The 7,948-nt window shown below is 38.6% G+C and overlaps 1 protein-coding gene across 2 annotated transcripts in view; it reads right to left on the bottom strand.

Moving 5' to 3' along the window:
- nckap5l (NCK-associated protein 5-like) overlaps nucleotides 1-5,293 on the bottom strand; it is a 57,072-nt gene extending 51,779 nt beyond the window's left edge. The window contains exons 1-2 of one of the 2 annotated variants that reach the window (XM_028582458.1): nucleotides 4,809-5,293; nucleotides 4,252-4,422 (exon numbers count right to left, since the gene is read on the bottom strand). The gene's annotated coding sequence lies outside the window, so the exon portion shown is untranslated. The remainder of the gene's footprint in view (nucleotides 1-4,251; nucleotides 4,423-4,808) is intronic. The other variant, XM_028582459.1, reaches the window with a different exon arrangement.
- Nucleotides 5,294-7,948: the final 2,655 nt, after the last annotated feature.

Raw genomic sequence — 7,948 nt, 5'->3', positions numbered from 1 at the left:
ACATTCATCTGCTGAAGAAGGAAAGTCCACCTTAAATCAGAGTTTAAGGTGTGTACAGTAGCCTACGAGACCATTTTTGTGACGTTACCACTAGTTTGGAAGCCAAGGCTGGTCCAGTATGCAACGGACACGGACGTGATGTGGAAACTTGCAGCCTCCAGTGCTCAAACACTGAGAGTGGGCGTCTAAGTGGGTAGAAATAGGAGACATCTTGAGTACAGCAATTTGAAATATTTGGATATTTATAATGTGTTAACCACTGACTTTACACAAAGTTTGTTTACAGGTCTTGGGACGTATGAGTACATGTGTGAAAAAAAAAAAAAAAGTCTTATAAAAAGGCTTGTTCAGTGGCTCCAGTTGCCTCAAATTGCCTTAAGTGATGTCACTTGAGTCAGCGTTGGTTGGGACTGAAGACTACAAGTTTGAATATGAAAATAATCTGGGGAGGTGTGGAGTCAGAAAGGAGTGAGTTTACCAGACCTCTATAGCCCGCTGCCCATCGCTGCTACAGGCTAGCCTACATTAGCCGCTAGTAGCATTACACGCTGCAAATCTCAAACTGAACCGATAGCGGTTGAGTTGCACTGTGGGTAATGTAGGCTGAAGGTTTTGACAAGGATGGGAAATGCGTGGAATAATAAAAAATAAAAAAACTGTTGATCATGAGTCCAATAATGTTACTAGAGTGCAATGATCAATCAGGGGAGTACTCCCTTAAAACATGTCTGGAGTAGAGTGCCGATCGGGCCGCATTTTTCTGTCCAAGCCCGGCCCGCGTCCGACTGAGCAGTAACCGAACCCGACAGGCATTAAGATATTTATGTCCAAGCCCGACACAGTTAAAATCTCATTATTTTCCCCTCATTCTTACTAATGAAACATGTACGTTTGTGTGGAAAGCCTAGCCTAGAAATCTAGACTCCCCCTAGTGGCAGCAAATTTATTTGGCAGCCAGGGGGGGTCTAGGCACTCTCCGTTGACTTTCAAGCTGCAAAAACCAAATTTTGGTCAGGCCAATCACATTGTGTATAGAGTCGATGGGCGGTGCTTATGGCTGCTGCTGCTGGGAACAGCGGACTTCTGGAGGACTTGGAGTTCAGCTTTTCTTTGATAAAAGAACAAAGAACGGCACAGAAATCATTCTTAAAAAAGGAAGAGGTGTTCGGAGTTTTGCCGACCGGATACGGCAAAAGTTTAATCTATCAACTAGCTCCGCTACCTTCTTCGTTGCTCTGCCTGGTTGTAACGCTATCCTATTACGTGCAGAGGGAATTTGAAAGACAACCGTTTATCCCGCCCCTCGGTTCGAGCTCAGTCAATGGTGAGTTCCCAGACCCAACATCTGGATGTGGGTCTGGCTTGTCAGGCTATGGAAAGCCCGCTTTTATGAAGCAACTGTAGGAAGGCATTCGGAAATGTCAACAGATGAGCGCATCGGCGCACATGGGGCAACAAGCGCACGTTAACGCATTATAAGCTGTTTTAAATTTAAAATGTTCAATGCCTTATCGCGCTGATGTGACGGAGCCCAAACATAATTTCTAAATATCTGTCCGAACCCGGCCCAGCCGTTGGGTCCCGTCAGGCTTGGGTATCCATCCTCTAGTCTGGAGGGGAAGATCAAACTATCATCTAACTGACTTCACATATTTTCACCTTCCTAAAATAATGGCCTGTCATTTTTTGACAAAAAATATATATTTTTTTTTGCCTAAATCATCTCCTCATGGTGCTGACCACCTCTGGTGAAATTGCCTACATCCTCAGTTGAACAGGTCATGTGATTCTACACCTTTAGTATAATGGCCTATGTCAAGCGTGTGACTTAGGCCGTTCAGTTTTTTGTGTTTTCTGAAAAACCTGAAAAAAATGACTTATGCCATTATTTTAGGAAGGTGACAATATACTAAAAGGACAATCCAATCCCCTCCTCTCAAACATTTTCATTTATCAGGAAACGAGTCCATCACTTGGTTCCAATCATGAGGTCACCGTTTCTTTGGGCCTTTGTGCCATGAACTCTACAAGGATATTTTACATGACATACGGTACATGTCTGCAATTGCCAAGAACAACCAACATGCAACATTACATCAACAGACAATTTGGAAAAGGCACGAGGGGTACGTCATTTCTGCAAAACACTAAAAAGATTCATCGAGCATTTCACAGCAGACGTTCAGTGGAAGTGAAATACTTTACAGCCTGAACACGGCCATCTCTGTGATAATGCAAAGGGTTCAAAACAATCCTTCCATTCTCATTTCTACTGACCTAAAGTTTGGTCTTTGTTCAGAAGACGATGAGACAATGAGAACAACATGAGCATATGCATATATATATATATACTGTATATCTGGCTTTAAACCAGATCATTAGCATGGATGTTTTTCCCCTTCAAAAAGGACTCTGTTATAGCTAAACAGCATTATTTTAGAGGTTTTGAATCTTGTTTAATCTCCAAATAGGCCCTAGAACTTATTAAGATTACTGGCATGTGTTTTAATGGCCAATAAAATCCTTCACAATGTGAAAACAAACGAGAAACAATCCACTCCTCGTGACTAGAATGCCATTCAGAAAATGCAGAGGGTATCACGTTTACTGAAAAGCAGCATTGTTAAAGTATGATCCAATAACACGTATTCACTGCCAATACTGTTCCAAAAAAGTTTCTGTACTGGCCAACGTGGGCACCAATCCAGTCCATTACTTTGAGGGGAGTACCCCTCTTAAAGCTGAAAACTGAAAAAGTCTTGTACAGCCCTACAGAGAGAGATATATATATATATATATATATATATATATATATATATATATATATATATATATAGTCATTAATAATAAGTCATTAAAAAGTAACAAAAAAGCAAAATATTGATAGGATCCCTCAGATCTTTTTTTGTTTAAATTGTGACCAAGATACAAACTGAGTGCAACATTTTACCGTGTAAAAATCCAACTATGTAATGTTAACTCTTATCTGGCAACATATACACAGATGCTAATATCTGCAATAATCTAATAATGTATATCCCCTCCATACATGCTTTAAGATATATAAAAAGCTCTGATTTTGTGTTTTTTTCTTTTTCCACACAAAAAATTGAATAACCTAACTACATTATACTTTTTCTCCCTCATTAAGACAACCTACGAATATGTAAAAAATGCTCCTTTCACAAAACGTGTCTCACTTAACTGAAAGGTCTAAACTCTGTTTATGTGCTGAAAGTTGCGTATTAGATCAGCTCCCAAACTATAGTTGAGATGTCACTAAATCTTGCTCATACATGCCATTTCCTTTGAAAACAACCTTCTACAAACTGTGCACAAACATCATTCTGCACAGTGAAGCTCAAACATCCATGGGTTGCATAAAAATAAGCACATATGAGTGGAGGGGGGACGTTAAACCAGCTGGTAAGATTAAACTGACATGCTTGCAGACTAGTGATGCAGTGTTATAAAAGGTCAATTGTGATTCATATTTTATCTTCCTTAAAAAAAACAAATGATTCTGACTTCACATTAACATGAACCAGGGTGGTTTCTCCTCCACTACATCCCTGCTCCAGACATGTTCACACCTTAATTCATTCATTAGGCTAGTTCTCGCATTTAAGCCTGGGGCGCTGTGGAGTATTCACTGTCCTCCAGTCCCAACAAGGATGTTTGAGACACTTGGGTTTTATTTCCATCATATAAAAAAAATGCTTCGTTTTTGCATCATTGTAAGAAGAAGAAAAAAATAACGTAGTTAGGACTCAGATTTCAGTTCCTTTTCCATGTTCCCCTTTCAGGTTTCAACCTTTAAAGCGAGGCTAAAAACTGCGACATGGCTGTATTTAAGCTAGCATGTTCATGCAGTTGAACAAAAAAAAAAAACCTACTTTGGCTCAGAAAAATGACATTTTTTTTCTTCTTGGGACAGGCCCTCCAAAAAAAACCTGCACCGAAATGAGTCCCCTTCGACTCGGTAACACCGTTACGCCCTTGCGTTTCTCCCACAAACGGCCAAAAAACCACTGTAAAACACCGAGGCGTTTGACGTTATATAGAAAGATAGTCACACATTTAGCGTTAGGCTACAGCCGTTCTGCCCTTCACTTTCCCGGTGCTGTTAAATCAATGAGAAGCATGCCAAAAGCCTCTACTGTCGGTATTCCAGCGAAATCTCCCGACCAGGCGAACACAAAACGACATTTTCCTGGCTTTAAAAAAAAAAAAAAAAAAAAAAAAACTCACCTCATTTGCTTGGAAACTGTCGAAGACGACGCTGCTCCATTGTTAATAAATGACAGAAATATACTAGCTTTTTTCTTCTTCTTTCAAATAGATATCTTATCTTGTGCTCATTTTTTGCAGCGTCCTTTCCCTGCAGCAGCAGCCGCTTTCTTCTCCCTGCCTCGGCGTTTACTGTTTTGGGTTGAGGAAAAGTGATGTCATTGCATGAAATTGCATTACCCGCCCCAATTTTTTTTTTTTCTATTTTTTTTTTTTTTTTTTAAGAGGCTGTCCCCATGCTGCCAAACATAACTTCAACATATACTTTGAAACAGCTGGATGTATATGTGTTTTTTTTTAGTGCCTTCAAATATTCTCTCCACACTTTAAAAGACTATATGTATATTACATTCAACAAAAGTACTCATAAAATCGTTTATTTGTGGATGAAAGATGAGTGTCCTTTTATTCAACAGACAAACTAATTATGTACAATTTTAATGCAAATTAACCCAGAAAAAAAAAAAAAAAAAAAAAAACTAAAGAAATACACCCTGGGCTGTAAAGGTTATTCTGACCTCAACATCAGTCTTTGTGGAAGTGAATGTTCTTTATAATGCTGCTGCTGCAGAGGTTCTTCATCTGGGAGCGTCAATTGCAGCAGAGTCAATGTCTTGGAGTGAATGATCAGTGGCTTCTTTTCCTTCACCTCCTGCAACCTCTGACACCATCTAGATGGAAGAACAGCAAGTTACAAGGACAGGAGTAGGCTACAGCCACTGCTCTGTTGTTGTTGTTTTGTGGCTAAAACATTATTTGTGGCTCATTTTATGGCTGAAATCCCTACTTATTTGTGTCAACATACAGTGCAAAGATGTGGAGACAACACACACGATTGCTTTCTTTATTGACTTGCTTCAGTGGCTTGTTTTTTTGCTACAAAGTTGGTTCACACTGCGATTTTTGGGGCGATGGTTGAGAGAAATCTTTTGGCTCATTCATTTAAAAACAGTGGTCCTAGATCACATTGTGAGTAGAGTCCACCGACGGCTGATGTGTAGAGCTTTGAAGACAACAGTTTCCATCTGCTGTACCTGTTTTTATGTGAATTTTCAATTTACCCAAACAAACACCTGTATTTAATATCTAATGAGTCCATGAAACAGAAATGCCATATTTTATTTCATATTTTCAACATTTGTTTCCACATCCTAATATTCACTATTCAATACAAGTGGATGGAAAGGTGCATACATTTTTAATTTTACAGTCAGTTACCAGCTATGTTAGACGTATGCAAAATTTGCATTTGTTTCTAAATTTGCCTTCTAATTGTGTTTTATATTTTCCATTGGAATCATCACCCTTGCACAGTTTTTACTTTTTAATTACCTTTTGCTGGACTGGAAGTTACCAGCTGTGTTAGCCTTATACACACAATCTGCATTTGTATTTGTTCATATACAGTGGCACTCATACGTTTATGAACCCATGCTAAAGTTGACTAAAAAGAGGAAAAAAAAAAAAAAAAAAAATCATCTTTTGGAAACTGATCTTTATGCCTTAATTAAAAAAAATGAGGAAAAATCCAACCTTTAAGGACACCAATTTTCTTTGTGAATGAATAATGTATCGTAAATAAATAAATGTTCTTCCTTAAAATACAGGGGGCATACGTAAGTACACCCCTATGTTAAATTCCCATAGAGGCAGGTAGATTTGTATTATTAAAAGGCTAGTTATGTCATGAATCCAGGATACTATGCATCCTGATAAAGTTCCCTTGGCCTTTGGAATTAAAATAGCCCCCCATCATCAGATACCCTTCCCCATACCTAGAGATTGGCATGGTTTGAGTTCAGTTAGCCTAATAGCTGGTTTGATTTGCATTGAGAGATGATTTTATGGAAAGTACCCCATGCCAATCTCTAGTTGTTTTTTTATTCCTCTTTTTAGTCAACTTTATCATGGGTTCATAAACTTATGAGTGCCACTTTATTTATCTCCAATTTGTATTTTATATTATCCATACCCACCATTATTCATGTTTGTACTTTTTAATCACCTTACATTTGCACTACCTCCATTAGTAAATACTAAATACTATAACGTCACTTCTGTGTTTTTATTCTTATTACCTAACAGGACGCTTTAATAATTCCCAGTAAGACCAGTTGTCTTTCATGCACTTGACGTTCATTTTTTCTTTTATTTCCCAGGGGGAGGTGACAGTACTACCTACTTTGTTTTGAGCAGTGGTGGAAGAAGTATTTAGATCCTTAGCTTAAGTAAACCACACTGTAAAAAAATACTCCGATACAAGTAAAAGTCCTGCATTGGAAAGGTTAATTAAGAAAATGTATGTAAGTATCACCAGGAAAATGTTTTGTGTTGTGTTGCTTAATGCCGAAAAATCCTCCCATTTTAGACACTGGAAAAGATCCAAACAGTTCTGTGTCCAGTGATCTTCAACAGTCGGTCCGCGACCCCTGGACAAATAGGTTCTCTATTTTTCCAAATCTGTCTTAAAACAAAAGTCAGGTGTGATATAAACATTGGAAGAGCTTTTGCTTGCAGTAATCATTCGTGGTCATTCTGGCTGATGAAGAGGTGCCTTCCTCACGTACTCCCGATGTCAGAGAGGGGATAAAATTCAGTCCTGATTCAGTGCATAAAGTATATTCCTAAGTTTATCTAAAGTTAATATGTGCAGATCTTCCAAAGTAACAATCTTTTAGGAATTGAAAGTCCTTTGTTTCCCTGGACAGGGTTTCCTTGCTGAGCTCTAGTGTAGAGATAGTAACAGAGCGAGAGATTTTTGTACTAGAAAGAGTGCGTTTGGGAAATATCCATTTGAGCTGATGAACACAGAGTTCTAAAGGCTCATTAACTTCAGATATTATGGTGGTAGGAAATAATCCCTTACCAGCCAGTGGAATTTAAGGAATTATTGTAATAATAAAAAAAAATTGTAATGTACATTTGGACATGTGAGCATTGTTTTAAGACCTATCCTTTAAAGGGTAATTTGTTTTTTCCCAATTTGGGACCCTATTTTCCCATGCATTGGTGTATAAGTGACTATGTGAACAAAATCTTTAAAGTTGGTCCATTAACCAGCAACCGCGAATCGGACTGCAATGTAACCGCACATGTGCATTGTCAATTTCTGTCCACTAAAAGTGCTGTTTTTGTCACTGACCGGCTCAGATTGTTTTTATAAATGTCAGACAACATTATGGAAAGGATCCCTACAGAGTTAGACAAGTCCATACCCTTCTCATCTCCGTGCGTGTTGCAACTCTGTCTGACGCCCCCAGCGCTAGCCTAGCTTAGCACAGATCCTGGAGGTAACCGGTTCCATCTAGCCTACTGCTCCCAATAAGTGACAAAATAACACCAACATGTTCCTGTTTACAGGTTGTGATTTGTATAGTCACAGCGTGGACAAATAACAAGGTCACATGAGACACAGCTATCTTCTAACCATATATAAACTGGGAACTATATTCTCAGAAAGGCGAAGCACTGCTACTTCTGCGGAGTGATTTGCTTTTTCAAGAAGAAAAAAAAAAGAAAATAGGGTACAGGTTGAAGAAAAATAAATAAAAAATAACCAAGTTCGCCTTTAAGTTGCATCTATGTTTTCCTTATTCACATCATAGTGCTACAGTCAACCATCGCACAAGCCTTAAAATTGATATCGTACTGACACAGA

The sequence above is a fragment of the Perca flavescens genome, chromosome 7, assembly GCF_004354835.1.
Source record: "Perca flavescens isolate YP-PL-M2 chromosome 7, PFLA_1.0, whole genome shotgun sequence".
Taxonomy (NCBI): Eukaryota; Metazoa; Chordata; class Actinopteri; order Perciformes; family Percidae; genus Perca; species Perca flavescens.
The sequence above is the reverse complement of the archived record's forward strand: the minus strand, read 5'-3'. Positions and strand labels throughout refer to the sequence as shown.